Raw genomic sequence first — 22,476 nt, 5'->3', positions numbered from 1 at the left:
TTATGCTGTTCCTTGTGGACCCAGCATCTGCCACTAAGAGAAGTGGCGTGGCTCAGTGGAAAGAACCCGGGCTTGGGAGTCAGGGGTCATGGGTTCAAATCCGACTCTGCCACTTGTCAGCTGTGTGACTGTGGGCAAGTCTATTCACTTCTCTGTGCCTCAGTTACCTCATCTGTAAAATGAGGATTAACCGTGAGCCTCACGTGCAACAACGTGATGACCCTATATCTATCCCAGCACTTAGAACAGTGCTCTGAACATAGTAAGCACTTAACAAATACCAACATTATTATTATTATTATTTGTTATTACGTACTTCCCCAGCCCATGTACAGTCCACTGCATAGTTGGCCTTTAAAAAATGCTATTCCTATTATTAACACTATTTATATTATGAGTATTTGCCCTTTATAGTTCTAGATTATTTATGAACTATCAGAGGATGAAATTGGTTTAATTTCTGGATCACTAGCACCTTTCCTGAACTCACCAGTATCTTATCTTCATGGTGATTCATGAAAGCTATCTATCAATCAATCAATACTATTGAGTACTTCCTGTGTGCAGAGCACAGTACTAAGTGCTTTGGAGAGCACATTATAACATTACTGCCATTTCGCTTTCATAATTATATTGGCATAAGTAAAAATTTTAGATCGATTGATCTAATTATATGAATCTGTGCTCTGTCAGTCTCAAAGGATACATTTCATCTTCTGCAGCCCTCAAAGGATGGACCTTCAAATGTCTGACGATTCCTTCTGAGATGGAGAAATTGCTGCTTCCACTTGTTTTCTGGACAATGGCATGACTATCAGTCCTACCTGCTACTTTATTTCAATTACTGGAATTGGAGTTGGTAGACTACCTGAGACAGACTAAAACTCATACACAGAATAAAGTCAGTCTGTTTTCCTCTCAGATTCACATTTTTGGATTGATAGGTGGTTAAGAGACATCAGTGCAATAAACTCAAGCTGAAGACAAAAAAGATTTTGAAATTGTTCCCTTGACACAAGTAGTTGACCTCTTCACAAGGCCAGTTACAGAGTCTTGGACCACTAGTGCAGTGGTTTAGAGTATGGGTAGGTGAGCAAGGATACGTGAATAATTGCCAGTGAAATTGTTCTAATATTTAAATTTCCTACATCCTAAACAAAGTCTGGTTTTACCAAATTTTAGGACAGAGTCCTTTTCTCCTCCTTAGGGGTGGTGGTATTCATTGAGTCCTTACTATATGCAAAGCACTGTACTAAATTCATGGAAGAGTACACTATAATGGAGTTGGAAGATGTGATCCTTTGCCCCAAGGTGTTTAAATTCCACAGGGGGAGACAGACTTTACAGAGAGGGGAAATAGTACATTATAAGGATATAGAGCCCCTTTCAATTCATCAATCAGTTGTAATTATTGAGTGCTAACTGTATTTTTCAAATGAGAAGAGAATAATCATGTTGACAGTGGCCTTTTATTTTCTTCAATGCAAAGTCTCCAGATCATTCTGAACATTCCTTTTTTCTTTCCTAAATGCCAAAATTTTTAAAAAAATGCATGGAAAAAAGTGAATAAAAGTTTAAAATAGTGTTAAAAACTCAATATTTGAGATTTTTCTAATAAAAAGAATTAGGATTTTCTTAATCTTTAAAATGAAATTTAATTTTTATTCTGAGTGCTTAATTTGGGCATTTCAGCCCTCTGACCACTTCTCTGTCAATTATTTCTAGTATAAAACAAATACAGGATGTTTGTTTTCTATATTGTCCAGGTAATTACAGTTGCATAGACCTGATGATATCTTTGTTGGCTAATTCAGAGGACTCTTTTATCACCTGTCTGAAGTACTGGAAGAAAAATTACTTTAATAATCTCTGTGCAGAGTGAGCTCAGAGTTGGAACAGATTTATGTCCAACCTGATTATCTATCCCAGGGCTCAGTACAGTGCTTGGTACATGGTCAGCACTTACTAAACATTATTGTTATGATTATTATCATCATCATCATGAATGTTATTATTAATTCTAACCCTTGGAAGTTCAAATAGGATGAGAATAAAATATGAGTCTGAGTTGTTGCAAGGTAACTTCAAAAAGAATCCTGCAAAAGACTCTAGAAAATTTTGCTCTAAACAATTGATCAACTCTGCTCTCTCCAACATAACTTTAAAAATACTTATACATTTTGTCATGAGACCCGCCTGGGGATCGCTCCCCCACAGTATCAGGTGCTCAGCCTACAAACACTTAAGCAGGGATTTGATTCCTTTTTTGATTCAGGTGCTCAAATGACATGTTCAAAAGGTTACAGTGGAAAGCTTTATTTTACCAAAACAGGGGTTAGGCACATATGAACACATAGACACACAAACACACACACACAGCACAACACCTATAGTTACCGATCCAACTGGTTTGCCCCAAGTCTCATCAAAGGTGATAGTTTCAAGGAGTCAGACTGCCTGCAGCTCGTCGTCGTCTTGGTTTTCCCCAAGTCTTGGTGAGGATGCTCCCACACTGGACAAATTTCAAGGACTTGGACTGCCCACAGCTTGTCATCATCCTTGGTTCAAGTCTTAGTGTTGGGCCACAGCAGCCATAGGTGTCTTAATGGATGGCTTAGGTGGTTCCATGATGGGCAAAGAGGGACAGTTCTTCACCTCTTTTATCCATTGTTCTCAGGGGATTGAAGCGGGGGGCTGCTCAGGATTGCCTGCTGTTTTCCACTACTTAGCTCGTGTGGGGAGATGCCCCCCCCACCCCCCCAAGTCAGCAGAGGTCGCCGACCAGAGGGTGACTCTGGGTTCTTTAGACTGAGTGACGATGACCAAAGACCAGACACCGAGCCAGAGTGATCAGTTCTGCCTCTTTATTGAGTATACTCACATAGTTATAGCGCCCCAAGCAAGCAAAGGAGGGCGTCCAAATCTTAATCAGCAGGGTAGGCTTGGTAGTCCTCGGTCTAAACGCCTACAGCTTATTGAGAGCAGCAGTGCCTCTTATATATTAAGCCCCCTTATACTGGTTAGTTCTCCCCGTGTTCCCAGGATGTCTAACTGATTGGTACAGTTCCCATTCCACAACCTTGTAGCGTAGCAGTTCTGTGTCCTTGCTGTGGGTTGCTCAGGCAGAGGGAGGGGGTGAATTCACAGATAGGGCACTCTTCCCACAGCTCATTAAACCAGAGAGGAAGGTGATCCCATCCCCCCGGCTTATTGCCCTGTGGGCATAGCCCCATCCTGCAGTCTTTTTCCTGCCCAGAAGAGCAATTTAGCTCCTCCTTAAGCCATCAGCAGAACACTTCAGTTCCTCTCCTGAAACTCCTCAGAGAGATAATACAGTTTCTCCTCTAAATCATCCTTTGGCTTTGTTGCTCCCAGGGTCAAATAATACAAGATGGAGTCACTATTTCTTTGTTGCCTCCAGGGTCAAATAATACAAAATGAAGTCACTCTCGCTCACCACACATTTATGCATCTTCAAGACTCTAGAACCTATGACATGCAGAACATTGAGGGGCAGAAAGGTTACTCTCTCTCTTTTTTGTCCCTTGACTACTGCATCTGCCTCCTCACTGACCACTCAGCCTCCTGCCTCTTCTCACTCCAGTACATACTTCATTCTGCTGCACGGATCATTTTTTGACAGAAACATTCAGCCCATTTCTCACCACATCTCAAGAACCTCTAGTGGCTGCCCATCCACCCCCATATCAAACAGAAACTCCTTACCATTTGCTTTGAAACAATCAGCTCTCCCCATCTTACCTCACTTCACCGATCTCTTACTACAGCCCAGCCTGAACACTCCACTCCTGTAGTGCCAGCTTATTCACTGTACCATGATCTCATCTATCTTCCCACTGACACTTTCCCATGTCCTCTCCATAGCCTGGAACTCCCTCCCCCAACCCAATATGCCAGACCACCACTCTCTCCACCTTCCAAGCATTACTATGGTTACATTTCCTCCAAGAGACCTTCCCTGATTAAAACTCACTCTCACTCTGCATGAACTTGGATTTGTGATCTTTGGACATTTGATACTCACCCCACCCCCAAACTACAGCACTTACTGTTCATACCATATCTTTAAATTATATATTATGAATTATTTATTCATATTAATTTCTTTCTCCCCCTCTAGACTGTAAACTCATTATGGGTAGGGAACATGTTTGCTAATTCTAATAATTGTGGTATTTGTAAGCACTTACTCTGTGCCAGTTACTGTACTAAGCGTTAGTGTAGATACAAGGTAATTGAGTTGGACACAGTCCCTGTTCCACATGATGCTCACAGTTTTTTTATCCCCATCTTGTGGATGAAGTAACTGAGGCACAGAGAAGTGAAGTGACTTGCCCAGGGTCACAAAGCAGATAAGTGGAGGAGCCACGACTAGAACCCAGATCCTTCTGACTTCCAGGCCTGTGCTCTATCCACTAGACCATACTGGAATCTCCCAAACACTTAGTACAGTGTTCTGCGTATAGTAACTGCTCAATAAATGACATTGATTGATTGAAAAACCAAGACTATTAAGCAGGAGACCTAGGTTCTATTCCCAGATCTCCCACTTGCCAGTTGTGTGTCCTTGGGTATATCACTTAATTTGTCTTTGCCTCAGTTTTCTCATCTGTAAAATGGGAATTAAATACATGTTCTCCCTTCCTCTTTGACTGCAAACCCCAGTTGGGACAGGAACTGTGTTTGGTTTGATTACACTGTATCTACTCGAGTGTTTAGTAAAATTTTAAGCGCATAGTAAGTGCTTATAAATATCATAATTATCATTATTCCCATTAGAGGGAATAATAATGATCCTTAAGAGCAGGGATCATGCCTATTTAATCATAACAGTGATAGTGTTATTTAAGTGCTTACTATTCATTCATTCATTATTCAATCGTATTTATTGAGCACTTACTGTGTGCAGAGCACTGTAGTAAATGCTTGGAAAGTACAATACGGTGATAAAAAGAGACAATCCCTACCCACAATGGGCTTACAGTCTAGAGGTGTTGTACAAAGCATATCAACTAACTATGCACTTTTCCATGTGCAAAGCATTGAATTAAATACTGAGGTAGATACAATACAAACAGATCAAACATAATCCCTGGAAGGCTCTCACTCTAAGGGGGAAATAGAACAGCTGTTGGATCCCCACTTTTCAGATGAGGAGAAAGAAAAATTCACTGAGGTGTGCACAATCACCCAGCAGGTAGTTCGCAGAACCAGTTCCTCTTATTTTCAAGTCTGTGCTCTTTCCAATAGACAGTGCTGCTTCTCTTACCTTATTGTAATAATAATAATAATAATTATGGTATTTGATAAGCACTTGCTACGTGCCAAGCACTGTTCTAAGCACTGGGGTAGATACAATAATAATGATGGTATTTGTTAAGCACTTCCTGTGTGCCAAGCACTGTCCCAGGAGGGGCTCACAGTCTTAATCCCCATTTTACAGATGAGGTAACTGAGGCACAGAGAAGTTAAGTGGCTTGCCCAATGTCTCACATAGTGGACAAGTGGCGGAGCCAGGAGAAAAACCCACTTCCTCTGATCCCCAAGCCCACACTCTTTCCAATAAGCCACACTGCTCTCCTAAGTGTTAAGTATACTGCTCTACATACAGTGAGCATTCAATAAATACTACTGACTAGTGAATAAGATTAGATGCTTGGACTTATTGAATGGGAAACTATGAATAGCGGGACCCAGCTACTCTGTGCTTGCTTTATTCAAGGTTTTGATCTCCCAGGTCTCCGTTCTCCCTTGGGCCGTTTAATATGACGGGATCCAGAAAGGTTGATTCTGGATCCATGCCTGGAGAGGAGAACTGGGCAAAGGGAGACAGGAATATTTTTCAGGGAAGGTGGTCCCAGAGACTTCCCATGTCCTGACAGTGTGTTCTATTTCCAGAGTACATTCCAAGAGCTTAGCACAGTACTCTGCACATAGTAAGTGCTCAATAAATACTATTGAACGATTGAATGAATGAATGACTCAAAGACCTGAACAGAGCATTTAATATCATGAGTTGAGTTATACTGCCATACAATGCCAAGGTCCTTGCAGGCACTTTATTTCTTTTCACTTCTTCCTAAGTGCACAGGTACTGAGCATAGGTACTCCCTCTATCTCCCAACTCCCTGAAATGATGCAAGAGAGAAAAACTGGACTGCCTTCCCTTAGTTCATTTAACATACCCCCAAAGGCCTGGAGAAGTGTGAAAAGGAGGTTCAACAGTATGGTCGAGAAAAATGTCTTTGGACATGTTTCTCCATTTTCTTTTTTTTTTCTTCTACAATAATTTCACCCATATTCCTTTTGAGATTGTGAGGGGTGAAGAATATATTGTCTCTGCCTGCTGTCAGGAATAGTGGGGGTGGGAGAAAGGTTGGTTGCACAATCCTTTCTGGAAATACCTTCCTTATGCAAATTGTTCAACTGAAAATAATCTCAATACCCATGATTATGGAAACCTAATGTCTGTTCCACTATAGCTTTTATTACAGTTGTAATCACCTTTCCTTACTTATTTTTACATTACACAATTTTATACACTGATTAGAGAATTCCCTTAAGGCCAAAAATGTTTTTCTTTAACCGCTGAATTAGAAATTTGAACATTGAAAAAGGGGAACCAAATGAATCAAGTACACAAAAACTTGGTTATTCCATTGTTTTACCAAGCCTCACAGCAAACTCTTTACTTTGGACTGCAAATATTACAGAATAATTGGTAGAGAATCCATCTGTATAAATATAAAATTTGTTTTATTTTATTTATTTTTAAATTAACCTCAGTTACACTAAAGATATATAAGTACAAAATGTTGATCTTATGCTAGTGTAATATACTCAAGTCATTGAAGGATCCAGCACCAAATATTATTGGATCATCATCTCTGAGAAGCACCATGGTGTGGGTGGCTAGAACACAGTCCTGGGACACAGAAGGTCCTGGGTTCTAATCTCGGCTCCACCACTTGTCTGCTATGTGACCCTAGGCAAGTCACTTAACTTCTCTGGGCCTCAGTTCCCTCATCTGTAAAAACAACTGTGAGTCCCATGTGGGATAGGGATGGTGTTTAACTTGATGAATTTGTATCTACTCCAGTTCTCTATACTGTAAGCCCATTGGTGGCAGGGATTGTCTCCCTTTATTCCTGTATTACTTTCTAAGCACTTAGTACAGTACTCTGCACACAGTGTGTTCAATAAATATGACTGAATGAATAAATGAATGTTTAGAACAGTGCTGGCACTTAGCACTTAGTAGAATTATTATCAGTTATGATGATGATGGTATTTGTTAAGCACTTAGTATGTGCCAAGCAGTGTTCAAGCACTGTTTTAGATACAAGGTAATTAAGTTGTCCCACGTGGGGCTCCCAGTCTTAATCTCCATTTTACAGATGAGGTAACAGAGGCACAGAGAAGTTAAGTGACTTCTCCAAAGTCACACAGCTGATAAGTGGCAGAGCTGGGATTAGAACCCATGACCTGTAACTCCTAAGCCCGTGCTCTTTCCACTAAGCCATGCTGCTCCCACGCTCCCTATGGAAATCAGGTACCACCATTACAGATGAGCTGACTTTCTTGAAAATGGTCATCACACTGGACTGATTGACTGATACTGATCATTTTAGAAAAGATTTTATTCAGTGATTGTTCATTTTCAATCCACTCCAGATTGATTGCAGGTCTTTTAGCAAAGAGGTAAGGAGGAGGAAGGAGATAATGTGGGACAGATTCCTGCCACTGTGCTGTTTAGACTGTGAGCCCATTGTTGGGCAGGGATTGTCTCTGTTGATAAATTGTATATTCCAAGCTCTTAGTACAGTGCTCTGCACATAGTACGTGCTCAATAAATACGATTGAATGAACGAATGCCACAGGGCCATCCTACTCACTTTCCCAGAAGTCACTCATTTCCTCCCAGTTTTCGAGGAGCTGATTGCTGGAGTTCGACATTGTGAGCCTATCTTTGCTCCCTGCTCCAGCAGGGATGACTGCTGCATCCAGGTCAGAGGTGGTTGGGAATCAGAATCTCCCCATGTCACATTTCATAGGGGATTCTTAGGAGACTTCTCATTGGAGACCCCTGGGGCCTTCTCCCCCTTCCTCTTGTGACATTACCAGAGGTTTAGCTGAAACCCAGACATTTCTCCAAAGGCCTAGAAGTCAGTAGGGAGCAAGCTACCACACTCCAGGGGCAGGTTACAGGAACCTCGTCAAAAAAGCATTCTTTCCCAGGCCTGTGGCTCCCCAGGTCCATTTGTCTCCCCAGTATCCATAGCTTCTCTTCCAATCGTCTCAGAAGAAATCACCAAGATCTGAGATCCAGCAATATTTATGAAGTTCTTACCAAGGTAACAGATGAAAACATATCCAGTTCAAATCATACAACTCTCCCCCCCAAGACCTCCTGTACTTCTCTGCAGACATCCTGGGGCTTACATTCTTCTCCCCCATAAGGGGCAAGAGACTTGCTTCTCTGGACTCTGAACCTCCAGGGATTCATTCTGATCATCCAGGTGGTGTTCCTGTGTCTCCAGGGCCCACATTACAATATCTCCCTTTGTCCATGTCCTGCTCTTCCGGGCACACAGCTCGTAAACCTCTTGCCTTCCAGATGGCGAGGGTCTACTCCTTCCCTCAGAGTAGCCCATCTTCTTCCTCTTCAAACCTTCTCTTTAATTTTTTTGGCTAAGTCTTCAGATATAGGCACAATGGAATGATTCTCCTGACTTCCTCCTCCCTCTCCTAAGTGTTGGGGCCAGTGAGAGAGGGACTGTGCCGACATGATTATCTTGTATCTCTCCCAGCACTTTCTACAGCACTTGACACAAAGTAAGCACTTTGGAAATACTGCAATAATGATCATTAGTCCCATAAGACCATGCAGGAGGCCTGAAGGAAACTGTTAAACAGAGTGGTCATGTACCTGTGAAGTAAGGTTAAAACATGGGCCATTCAAGCAGTTCATATACCTTCCTAGGGATGGATTTAGCAAATACAAGTGCTGAAAACACTGAATAACATTTAGGGTTAGCTCACCCTGTGAAATAAAGGTCAGAGTATAGAAATAGAAATATACAGACACTCCCTGAATCATACACAACATTCTCTTTGATTTGCAGAAAGAAAAAACATTCAATTCTTAAGTAAATATGTTTTCTACTTTATACTTCAGTTTAATGCTGTTCTGTATTACTCATTTATAATGCTGAAAGTTAGGTTATTGCTATGGGAGAATTGTAGAAGAATACTTATTGTGGTGGTTCTATCCTGAAATTATTTTCCCCTGCATTAGTCATCTATACAGTGATTCATTATTAATTATCATTTAATTTACAATAGAAATCTAAGGTTTGTGGAATGTAAATATAACTATTGAATATGAAAATGTGATGAGGCAGGGTCAAAAAATCATCCTTAGATACCATAATTAAACATATTTATCTTCCACAGTCCTTCATACTGTGTTAAATTCTGGCAGTGTTGGAAGGAAAAGTGTTTTTAGTTCTGGTGGGCTTGCAGATGGCAAATCTCCACTCTATTATACTGTGAAATCATTAAATAATTGTGCCATTTTCCTTCTTTCATGAACCTGAATATGGATATATATGTATATATATATATATATGTATATGTTTTATATATACATATATTATTGTATATATATATATGTATATGTTTTATATATACATATACATGTATATATATTTTATGGTATTTGCTAAACACTTACTATGTGCCATGCACTGTTCTAAGCTCTGTGGTAGATACAAGGTAATCACGTTGGACACAGTCCATGTCCACATGGAACTCACATTCTTAATCCCCATTTTCCAGGTGAGGTAACTGAGGCACACAAAAGTTAAGTGACTTGCCCAAGGTAACACATCAGACAAGTGGAGGAGCTAGGATTAGAACCTAGGTCCTTCTCACTCCATGGTCAATGATCTAACCACTAGGCAATGCTGCTTTAAGCTCAAAACTTGAAATGCATTGTTTATGAGAGTGAAGATAAGTAAATAAATTATTCAGTATATGTGTATCTGGCTAAATCACATACTGAGGATAATTTTTATTAAGCACTTACTATATAACCAACACTATACTCTGCCCTGGGGTAGATACAAGATAACCAGATAGGACATAGCCATGTCCAATTTTTGAAGGTGAAGCTAAACTAAGATATAGTGAGAGGCTAGGTGACACAATAACAGTTCAGCAGGCTTGATTCTCTGAGAAGCAGAGTGGTCTAGTGGATAGAAAAAACGGCCTGGGCATCAGAAGACCTGACTCTGCCACTTAAAAAGAAAAACAAGCTAGAATTTGGTGAGGCAATGATTAAAGTAGGAACCATTTCAAGATCTACCCCATTTGCATGAGCAGTAATTCTCTGAATAGAGCCTTAAAGGCAGTCATGATGTGGCTGAGCATTTCAGGTGTTTCATCACCTGTCGAACAACCAACATCTTGAGCTGCTTTCTTGCACAGGACTTTTGATTAGCAGTAGGAAGTAGAAGATGCATGTGAGCTGTATTTTCAGTACTGACGACAGTTTATGCATCATAGTAAGTGCTCAATAAATACTACTGAATGAATGAATGAATGATTATGCGTTACGGTTTTTATTTTCTTGTCTGATCCCCTTGTAACAGCTAGCTTTGGCTGATTGCAGTTGGGGATGCAGTGTGAGGCATTGCGATATAATATAGCTACTCATCCTCTTTAGAAATGGACAGTGCTGTAAACTATCCATGTCTTCTGTATTCACATAAAGGGAAGTAAATTCAAAGATATGCATATACCTGTATCGATCAATCTATAAATGAATCAATGGTATTTTCTAAGCATTTACTTTGTGCAGAGCACTGTTCTGAGTGTTCGGGAGAGTACGGTACCTTTGTTTGCGCACGATACCTGTCCTTAAAGAGCTTACAGAGAAGAAGCGTGGCTCAGTGGAAAGAACCCAGGCTTGGGAGCCAGAGGTCATGGGTTCAAATCCTGACTCTGCCACTTGTCAGCTCTGTGACTGTGGGCAAGTCACTCAACTTCTCTGTGCCTCAGTTACCTCATCTGTAAAATGGGGATTAAGACTGTGAGCCTCATGTGGGACAACCTGATTACCCTGTATCTCCCCCAGTGCTTAGAACAGTGCTCTGCACATAGTAAGCACTTAAATACCAAAATTATTATAGTATATCATGGGAGACTGATATTTAAATAAATAATAGGGAAGAGAAGAAACTGAATATTACAATATTGCAATATTACATTTTATATGTGTGTATTATGAGGATGAGTATACATTTATAAGTGCTAGGGAAACTGTTCAGTCAATATAACTTTGTATGTTAGGATCTAATCAAGAAAGGCATGCTTGAAGAGATGGGCATTTAGCTTTGAGACTGGAGTGTCTTGAAGCCAGGGTTATGCAGTTTTTATTGGAAAAGAAAGAACATGGACAGTCATTAAAAGCTCTTCAGGAGTGGAGAACAATCTGCTGAGAGAACCTGGACAATAGTGTGGGGTATGGCCCAAAACGGGGAGAGGCAGGAGACATGGAAGCCCAGTTAATACTTTAAACTCAATATCGCTAACGCTTGAACTAGCTGGTAACTGTTCAAATAGCTAGGGAGGGGTGGATGGGAGAAGTGGTTTGAAGGAAAACGTGTCAGTATATAGCAGTTAATTGAATGTTATAGCTCAAACATACCAGGAAGTTTGGGAAGTTCTGGAACTTCTGCGTAATCTGATGGTTGTCCTTTCAGACCATCTACCTTGGAATATCATGGAGTCAAAAGGAAATATGGAATTGAATAAAAGGGAGTGAGATTGATGCTAGAGAGCAAGGTTTGTGAATCATTAGCAAAGGGATGGTAGCTGAAACCATGCGAGCAGATAAGCTCCCCAAGAGTGACTGTAGAGAGGGAACACAGAACGGAGCCATATGGACCACCCACATTGATGAGAGTGCTGGTAGAAACCTACATAGTTATACATATCTTTGTATAAAATAATAGCAATAGTGAGATAATTATAATTACATCATGTATTACTTCGGTTTTTGTTAAGCATTTACTATAAGTCAAGCACTATTCTAAGATAAATAATCATGTTGGACACTGTCCCTGTTACACATGGAAATATGAGTCTAAGAAGGAGAGTCAAGAGGCATTAATTGAATCACCATTTTTCAAATGAGGGAACAGGCACAGAGAAGTTAAATAACTTGCCCAAGGTCACTCAGCAGGCAACTGGAAGAGCTGGTATCAGCACCCAGGTCCTCTGACTCCCAGGCCCATGCACTTTCCAACAGGCCTTAACAGTGCTACTCCTGATCTGTCTAGAAGAAAAAATGAAAATGATTCTTGAATATTAGACAGCTGAGTTCCTAAGCCAGTGACAGATTTTGGTCAGAAAAACTTAATATGAAAATATTAAGCCTGTCTCTACACTAGGATCCCAGAAATCTGCCACCATGCATTCCACATTAGTGGACAGTGCAGGGGCCTGGGAGCCAGTGGCTCAGTGGAAAGAGCGCGGGCTTAGGAGTCAGAGGTCATGGGTTCAAATACCAGCTCCGCCGCCTGTCAGCTGTGTTACTTTGGGCAAGTCACTTCATTTCTCGGTGTCTCAGTTACCTCATCTGTAAAATGGGAATTAAGACTATAAGCCTCATGTAGGACAATCCGATCACCTTGTATCTATCCCAGCGCTTACAACAGTGCTCGGCACATAGTAAGCACTTAACAAATACTAACACTGTTATTATTAATCCCAGCTCCATCACTTGTCTGCTGTGTTATCTTGGGCCTTACTTTACTTCCCCGGGCCTCAGTTACCTCATCTGTAAAATGGGGATTGAAACTGTGAGCTTCAACTGGGACAGAGACTCTGTACAAGCCAATTTGGTTGTATCCACTGCAGCATTTAGTACAGTGTCTGACACATAGTAAGTGCTTACAAATACCATTATTATTATTATTCTGCTAAGACATTTTCTTGATAAAGATTTAAGGTGTGCACTGGTTTCCTTAATCTTGTTCACCGCTTAGCCATCATTACCGACCCTGTCCTCCCTGCTCCAGCCTCTCACCTTTCCAGTCAGTAGATTGCTGTGCTTGCCCAGACCTTTTTCGTTAAAAAAAGTGTCCCCAAATGTTTCCTCACTCTGCAAATGCCTCCACTGGTTGCTTATCCAATTCTACATCAAGCAGGAATTTCTCACTGTGGGATTCTAGGCATTCGATCAGTTCTCTCCCACTTATTTTTCCTCACTTCTCTCCCACTGTAACCCAGCCCTCACACTTTACTCCTCTAATACAAAAGTATTCACTGTCCTTTACTCTTGCCTCACCCACCATTGACCCCTGACTGATACTGTCTCTTCTGCGTGAACTCCAACTCCATCCCCCTACATATCTAATAAACCATCTCTCTCCCCATCTTCAAGCCCTACTGAAATCATGTCTCCTCCAGGAAGTCTTCCCTGCCTAAAATTTCAAACCCCAATCTGTTTTCCTTTCTTACATCCTCAACAGTGAAATTAGCTCCTTAACACCTTAAGCATATATATTTTCGCCATCCTACTACAGCATTCAAGTTTACTGGTATGGTGGATACAGCACAGGCCTGGGAGTCAGAAGATCATGGGTTTTAATCCCAGCTCTGCCACTTGTCTGTTGTGTGACTTTGGGCAAGTCACTTGTCTTCTCTGGGCCTCAGTTACCTCATCTGTAAAATGAGGATGAAGACTGGGAGCCCCATTTGGGACAACCTGATTACCTTGTATCTACCCCAGCTCTTAGAACAGTGTAAGCACATAGTAAGCATTTAACAAATAATATTATTATTATAATGTACATGAGTATTTGCTTCCCTTAACTGAAATTCATTTTAATGTCCATCTCTCCTGTTAAACTGTAAGCTCCTTGAGGGCAGGGATTGTGTCTACTAGCTGTATTACACTCTCCCAAGCACAAAACACAACATTTTGCACAAAGTATGTGCTCAATATGTGCAGTTGATTGATTCATTGAATCAGCAAGTGAAGACAATAAACATTGCACATTATTTGCACCATAATACATTTACCAATGAATTCCAAAGATAGCTTGGGAATACAGTTTTTTTTTCTTCCTACACTGGCATCTTGCAATATCAAAATTTAGAAGAGAACATTAAAGCCTAAATGTTTTCCTTAATTCTGTAATTCTTGATAACAATTTTTGGGAATATATGAAATTTAATTAACTTTAATGAGTCTAGCATAAGAAGATGCAAGCTGTTACATATTCTTAGATTTGTAATTTATTAGCACATATTCTTTGGAAATTACTTTGATCCTTTCAATGTGGGTGGTCCATATGGCTCCGTTCTGTGTTCCCTCTCTACAGTCACTCTTGGGGAGCTTATCTGCTCGCATTGCTTCAGCTACCATCCCTTTGCTAATGATTCACAAACCTTGCTCTCTAGCATCAACCTCACTCCCTTTTATTCAATTCCATATTTCCTTTTGTCTCCATGATATTCCAAGGTAGGTGGTCTAAAAGGACAACTAACAGAATATGCAGAAGTTCCAAAACTTCCAAAACTTCCTGGTATGTTTGAGCTCTAACATTCAATTAACTGCTATATACTGACACGTTTTCCTTCAAACCACTTCTCCCATCCACCCCTCCCTAGCTATTTGAACAGTTACCAGCTAGTTCAAGCGTTAGCGATATTGAGTTTAAAGTATTAACTCGGCTTCCATGTCTCCTGCCTCTCCCCGTTTTGGGCCATACCCCACACTATTGTCCAGGTTCTCTCAGCAGATTGTTCTCCACTCCTGAAGAGCTTTTAATGACTGTCCATGTTCTTTCTTTTCCAATAAAAACTGCGTAATCCTGGCTTCAAGACGCTCCAGTCTCAAAGCTAAATGCCCATCTCTTCAAGCATGCCTTTCTTGATTAGATCCTAACACACAAAGTTATATTGACTGAACAGTCTTCCCTAGCACTTATAAATGTATACCCATCCTCATGACACACACATATAAAATGTAATATTGCAAGATGTGTTTGATGAGGATGTGAAAAAGGATAAATGTGAGTGTATATTCTGGTAGTTTCCTTGGTAAAAATATGGAATAGTTTACTATTGCTGCCTTCCACGCAGTAAACTCAGTCTCCACCCTCTACTCTCTCCCATGCCACTGCTGTCCAGCATTGGTGAGTTTTGACCTGTAGCAGATTGCCTTCCACTCACTAGCCACTGCCCAAGCTAGGAATGGAATGGATAGGCCTCTGCTTTCCTCTCCCTCCTGTAGCTGAGACTGGTAGTGTACTGGAAACCCACAGATGCGATCCTGAGAGGGAATGTGTATATCTTAATTTATTCCATTTCATACTGACATATTTGTTCTACTTCCTATCTAATCTTTTTTTGCATACTGTTGCTGGGACTGTGGGTTTTTTATTGACATTTTCAGGCAAAGATGCTTTGATGAATGAATTGTGTCTTTAGTGGTGACTTTTCCAAATTATGAAGGACAGCTATATAAGTATGTATATCTGATCTCTATTTTTCCTACGCTAGCTGTAAATCTTTTATGTTTGTGTTGGGTAGGAGTCACCTTACTAATATTCTTAGAATGAGATACTTGAAAAGCCCTTCCTAGAACTAAGCATTCAAAGGAATGAAAGAGATGTGAAATCTGGCTGAAAGATGACTACTGAATACTGTGAAGATCTATAAAACTCTGGTTACTGATAATTAACAAGTATTTTAACAAATGATATCTCAATTAGAGATTCAATTGAAAATAATGCAAAAAAGTAAATTTAAATGGAGATTGAAAGTTGCAAAATAAGGTTTATACCCTAAAATATCCTAAAGATATTACCAGCCACCACTTCCCTGACTCACCTTCCCATCAGTTTAATTAATTTCCTCACTTCACAGCAACAAATAAGAAAAACAGAGAAAGGACTCTTTCTCTGCCCTTACCAAGAGATCTCAGAAGATTTAGTTCCACCCAGCAGCATGCCCTTACTGTACTACAAAAATGCATAATTTTTCCTTTCCTTCTTTGCAATATCTTTACCAAGATTTAATAGGACCTTTTGGATATTTTAAACACACACAGCTGTTACGAAAAACTGACTATAATACAGCACAATCTAACAGTGTTGTCTTTTCCATTAGATTGTATGTATAATCTTTAATACTTTTCCATATACTTAGTATAAATATTGCACTCAATAAGAGTTCAATAAATACTATTACTGCTAAGTAAACACGATGAAGGAGTCAAAACCTTTTTCTGTCTCTTCAGATTTGTAAGGTAATATGTTTACCTATGGAATGACAAATAATTCACTGAATTTATTTTCCCTTCTCTTATTAGAATAGAAATATGGATTTGGTGCTTAAAATAATCAAACAAAACATAAGGTGTGTTACCAATTTAAATTCATCAAGTTAATTTGAGGAATGAATTGTCTGGAATGAATCTGACTAGAACTGAGATCTGGTTAGCGCTTTTTATGAAGACTTGCTTTCTTGGTGTTAGTCAATGCACACCCACATCCTCTTAGCCCCATCCATTTTTTAGATTTTCAATTACTCATCCAGCAGCACATTCTCAAAGACCTAATGCCCAAAGCCTGAAGAGTCATTTATATAATGAATCCCAGAATGAATGTAATCTGTTAGGGGATGAAGCCAACTGAAATTGAATCTAACAAGGAGGATCAAAACAGAAAATAAATTCCTAATATTTTGGTGATCTAGATCTCTGTGAATTTGTTTTTATAATGCCCCAATGAAGCATAAAACACAGGAAAGATAAATACTATGGGCTGAAGGAGTAAATTGAAAGCAATCTGAAGTATTTAAAAAATTGTCACAGCTGTCTCCTTTCATCACTTCTGCAGCATATTGAAGGGTTGATAACAGAGTAGGTACTTGAACTGTCAATACAGCAAGCAGCTCATTGTAGAAGGCTTTTAATATGAGCTATTTGTCTCCTTTCCTTTGAAGGAGGGTGAATATCATACATCTAGTATGTGAAAGATGACTTTTCTAGAATCATATTTATTCTTGAAGCCCCTGCTACTTTTTCCCTATAAAGAGATGTGATGGAAAGCAGGGCTTTGATCAACTCCACTTGGCCACATTCATTGAATTTATCAGTAGTTGCTCTGAGACGGGTGATACTAATGTATTTTGAAAAAAAAAAAATCAGCCTTTCCCTTTGATTAAGTCTTAGTGCTTTCTCCCCAGAAACAACTAAGTAACATTAGATAGAATGAACTCATCTTTCCTCCCAAACATTCTCTTCTCCCCAAATTCCCCAAAACTATTAACACCAAATCTTCCTTGTCTAACAGGCCTGCAACCTTGGCATTATCTTCTACTCAACTTTCTCCTTCAACTTGCATATTGACTCAGAGGCCGAATTCTGTCAGACCTATCTTTTTATCTCCAAACTCCAACCCTTCCCCTTCATCTGAACTTCTGGCCTTTATCATATCCCACTTCAACTACAGAACCAAGTACTTAGTACAGTGCTCTCCATAGAGTGCTCTCCCTCTAGAGTGTAAGCTTGCTGTAGGCAGAGAATGTGTCTGTTTACTGTGTTGTATTGTATTTTCCCAAGCACTTACTGCAGTGATCTGTAGGTACTAGGTACACAATAAATGCCATTGATTGATAGAATTGATTGCTCTTAACACAGTAAGCACACAATAAATACTATTGATTGATTGATGGATTACCACAACAGCCTTCTCTCTGACATCCTTGCTTATAGCCCCCACTGTCTCCACTAAGCTGCATGGATTGCTTTTCCAAAAAAAGTCATTCTGTTTATATGACTGTATTCCTCAAAAGCCTCCAATGTTTACCCATCTGTCTCTGCATTAAACAAAAACTCATTACATCAGCTTTATGATATTCAATGAGTTCTCTTCTTTCTATCTATCCTCACTCCTTTCTCACACTTCAGTCTTCTAATACCAACCTACTCACCATCCCTCATTTTGCTTCACAAGTCATTGATTCCTTGCTAATACCCTCTCTCCTGCCTGAAACTCCCTCTCCATTCATATCTGACAGGTAGGAAGATGGACTCTCCCCATCTTCAGTGGCCTATTGAAATCATAACTCCTCCACCACACTGTCTCTGTTCTAATCTCTTCTCTCCCCATTCCCATATTCCTTCCCTTCTCCAATACCTGTGTACTTAACACCTTACCCCTAGGCACTTTATAACAACCCTCCCATACTCCCACAGTGCTTATGTTGATATCTTTATAATCTTTTCCCTCTCCTACCCATAATTTATTTTAATGTCTGTGTCCTCAACTAGGGCAAGGAATATAGTTTTAGCAATCTCCCAAATGCTTAGTAAAGTGTTGTGCACACAGTAAGCACTCAAAAAAGACTATTGATTAATTGATTGATGAGTGGCATTACAACTAATGTTTAATATTACAAATTTTTTTCCCCTTTCTTTTACTTCTTATTTTAACTCCGAGCCTTCCTCTGTAGCCATTAAAAGAACGTTTTCTGATAAACCATAGATTCTTTCATAAAAGCCACGAAGAGGACTGTCAAATGGAATTAGGAGGAGATGAACCTATGTTCTTAGTCTAGTTCCCTGAAAAAATCCCACCTAGATTTCTCATCCCTAATAGATTAAATATGGGAAAAACAGATACTCTCTGTCCATTCAAGGATATGTGCCTAACTTTTCTATGTTGTGCCTAATTTCTCTATCTAATTGAGGAAAGGCATTAAGAATCAATCTCCTAAGCAGGAAACCTTGAAATCAATGCCTATTTTTCAAATGACACCCCCTAAAAATCCATTTTCCATCATACTTTCCATCGTGCTTCCTCACAAATGTTTTCTTCTACTGTTTAATAGAAATACTTAAGTCTAAGCTTTGGACAACTGCAACCTTTCTCTGTGAGATCCATACTGATGTAAACAAATTCATTGTAGCGGGAATTAATAAGAATATTGAACACAATCCCTGTATCAGCCCTTCTCAGATTTTTAAATATTATTTTTTAAGCAAATACTATGTTTCAGGCACTATAATAAGTGATCGGGTAGATACAAGATAAGCAGGTTGGACACAGTCCACGTCCCACATAGGGTTCACTGTCTTAGTCTCCGTTTGAGAGATGACATAACTGAGGCACAGAGAAGGTAAGTGACTTGCCCAAGGTCAGACAGCAGACAACTAGTGGACTCAGAATTACAACCCAGTTTCTTTGACTTCCAGGCCCACATTCTTTCCACCAGGCCACGCTGCTTCTCTTCATTCTCAAATGGGTGCATAACTGAATGACCATAAGAATCCACATACTAGTATCACTGGATCAGTTATTGATGCAGACACTGAGCAGGTCTTTGTACCTTTTCCTCTGGCCATCACTAGTAGGGTGGCTTAATGGAAAGAGCCTGGGCTTGGGAGTCAGAGGTCATGGGTTCCATTCCCGGATCTGCCACTTATCAGCTGCCTGACTTTGGACAAGTCACTTACCTCATCTGTGAAATGGGGATTAAGTCTGTGAACCCCACATGGGACAACCTGATTACCTCTACCTCAGTGCTTAGAACAGTGTTTGGCACATAATAAGCGCTTAACAAATACCATTATTATTATTATTATTGTTATTACCTACTTCAGGGCTAAGATTTATCCACCCAAAATTGGTTTGGACATCTGTTTAAATTCATCATGGCCAGATGGGTAGAACCTTGTCTAATTTAGCAGCAGAGGAATTATCATTATTGTTCTCCAGCCTTGAATTCTACAACTCCCTGTTTAGGATAAGTTATTTCCATTAAATGTCAGCTCTTCACTTCAGACACACAGTCATAATAAGTCAAGCTGTTTGATACGCTGTCATACGGGATCCATACCAATTTCTATAACCAATCAATCCATAACATTTATTGAGTACTTATTGGGTGCAGAGCTCTATACTGAGCACTTGGGAGAATACAATATAATAAAATTGGTAGGCATGTTCCTTTCCTACAAGATGCTTACAGCTTAGAGGAGGAGGCAGACATTTTGACAACAGCAGAAAGATAAATACTGATCTTTAACTTCAGGGTAACACTTCTTTTCTTTCAGAACTGATCCTCCAGTTAATCATGCTGCTATGATGTGTGTTGCCATCAACAATACCATATTTCAAGTGCTCCCGCAGAATATTACAAAAATATAAATGTGGTGTTTGTAAGGTGCTTACTATATGCTAGACACTGTAATAAGTGTGACGGTAGAATGATGACTGAGTCTCAGGCCTGAAGCTTAATTACTGAGAACCTGCACTAAGAAATGAAGTTTAGGACTAGTGGTTTGTAGAGCATCAATTGGACTCTCTCCATTGCTCCAGGAATGTTTCTGCGATGACACAGTGCAATAAGTAAAAAGGTAAATAGAAAGGGTAGGGGTCAGAAAATTGTGGGTGGGTGGGGGCAGGGAGGGGAGATGGGGGAAGGAGGGTTTTTGAATTCATAGAGTCCATTTGTGGCTGAAATGACCACCACTTACTGGTGACTCTGTGCTTCATTTTGACAAGCACTAACCTTCATTCAGTCTTTCATTCAACCATATTAATTGAGTGCTTATTGTATGCACTTGGGAGAGTACATTAAAACAACAGACACATTAGTGCCCACAGTGAGCTTACAGTCTAGAGGGGGAGACAGACACAAATATAAATAAATGACTAGATAAATGAATAAATAAATTACAGATATATACAGATAAATACTTATGTACTGTGGGGATGGGAAGGAGGATGAATGAATAAGAGTGGCGAAGAGGAGTGGGAGAAGAGGAGAGGAGGGCTTAGTCAGGGAAGATTGCCTTTGGTAAGGTTGTGAAGGGGGCGAAAAAAATTATGTCTGATATGAGGAGGCAGGCCAGAGGCAGGATGTGGGAGAGAGGTCAGAGGCACAATAGTTGAGATTGAGGCACAGTGAGATGGTCAGCAATAGAGGAATGAAGCATGCAGGCTCAGTTGCAGTAGTAGAGAAGTGATGTGAGGTAGGAGGGGGTAAGGTGATCAAGTGCTTTAAAGGCAATGGCGGTGAGGAGTTTTGTTTGATGCGGAGATGGATGGGCAACCACTGGAGTTTCTTGAGGAGTGGGGAAATGATTCAGGCAGCAGAATGGAGTATGGATTGGACTGAGGAGAGACAGGAGGTGGGGAGGTCAGCAAGGATGCTACTACAATAATTAAGGTGGGATAGGATAAGTGCTTGAATTAATGTGTTAGTAGTTTGGATGGAGAGGAAGAGGGTGATTATGGTGATGTTGTGAACGTGGAACTGACACAACCCTATTACAACCTTGGTAACTGTTGTAGACTTTACCAGCTAGGGGTCCCAGGCTCATATATTCGACTTGTAAGCCTGTCAAAGGGCAGGGACTGTCTCTATCTGTTACCAATTTGTACATTCCAAGCCCTTAGTACAGTGCTCTGCACAAAGTAAGCGCTCAATAAGTACTATTGAATGAATGAATGAGTGAATGAATGAATGACTATATTGAGCAGCCTATGCTACTTCCCTCTAGACTGTAAGCTCGTTGTGGGCAGGGAATGTGTCTACTGACTCTACTGTAATATATACTCTATTATACTATCCTAAGTGTGCAGTACAGTGCTCTGCATGCAGTAAGTACTTCAAAGCAGCATGGCTCAGTGGAAAGAGCACGGGTTTGGGAGTCAGAGGTCATGGGTTCAAATCCCTGCTCTGCCACTTGTCAGCTGTGAGACTGTGGGCAAGTGACTTAACTTTTCTGTGCCTCAGTTACCTCATCTGTACAATGGAGATGAAGACTGTGAGCCTCACGTGGGACAACCTGTTTAACCTGTATCTACTCCAGCACTTAGAACAGTGCTCTGCACATAGTAAGTCCTTAACAAATACCAACATTATTATTATTATAAATATGATTATTTGATGTTCTCTGGTCATTTTCCAGTTTTACAGTGGGGTCTGTCTCCTCGTGGAATGGTCTTTGCCATAGTTTCACTCAAAACCCTTCACCACTAAGGGCAGAGTCCCCGAAGACAGAACCAGGCCTAGAACTAGATTGTAATCTTATGGTAGCTACCTTGTAAAATTCTTTTATTAAAGAATCAACTACTAACTGTCTACCAAATCCATCATATCGTGCTTGACACGTAGCATACACCTAACAAATACCATCATCATTAGGGAGCAGTGAAGCTGAGTGGAAAGAGCACGGGGTTGGGAATCAGAGGTCATGGGTTCTAATCCTGGCTCTGCCACTTATCAGCTGTGTGAGTTTGGGCAAGCCACTTAACTTCTCTTTGCCTCAGTTACCCCATATGGAAAAGGGGGATTAAGACCATAAACCCCACGTGGGACAACCTGAAATGTATCTACCCCAGTGTCTAGAACAGTGCTTGG

General features: G+C 40.3%; 1 non-coding gene across 1 annotated transcript; it reads right to left on the bottom strand.

The window, feature by feature from the left end:
- Window positions 1-15,243: 15,243 nt before the first annotated feature.
- On the bottom strand, window positions 15,244-15,380 carry LOC114815986. Its single transcript, XR_003763767.1, has one exon. It is a non-coding gene; the product is annotated as a small nucleolar RNA SNORA7 (small nucleolar RNA).
- Window positions 15,381-22,476: the final 7,096 nt, after the last annotated feature.

The sequence above is a fragment of the Ornithorhynchus anatinus genome, chromosome 1, assembly GCF_004115215.2.
Source record: "Ornithorhynchus anatinus isolate Pmale09 chromosome 1, mOrnAna1.pri.v4, whole genome shotgun sequence".
NCBI lineage: Eukaryota > Metazoa > Chordata > Mammalia > Monotremata > Ornithorhynchidae > Ornithorhynchus > Ornithorhynchus anatinus.
The sequence above is the reverse complement of the archived record's forward strand: the minus strand, read 5'-3'. Positions and strand labels throughout refer to the sequence as shown.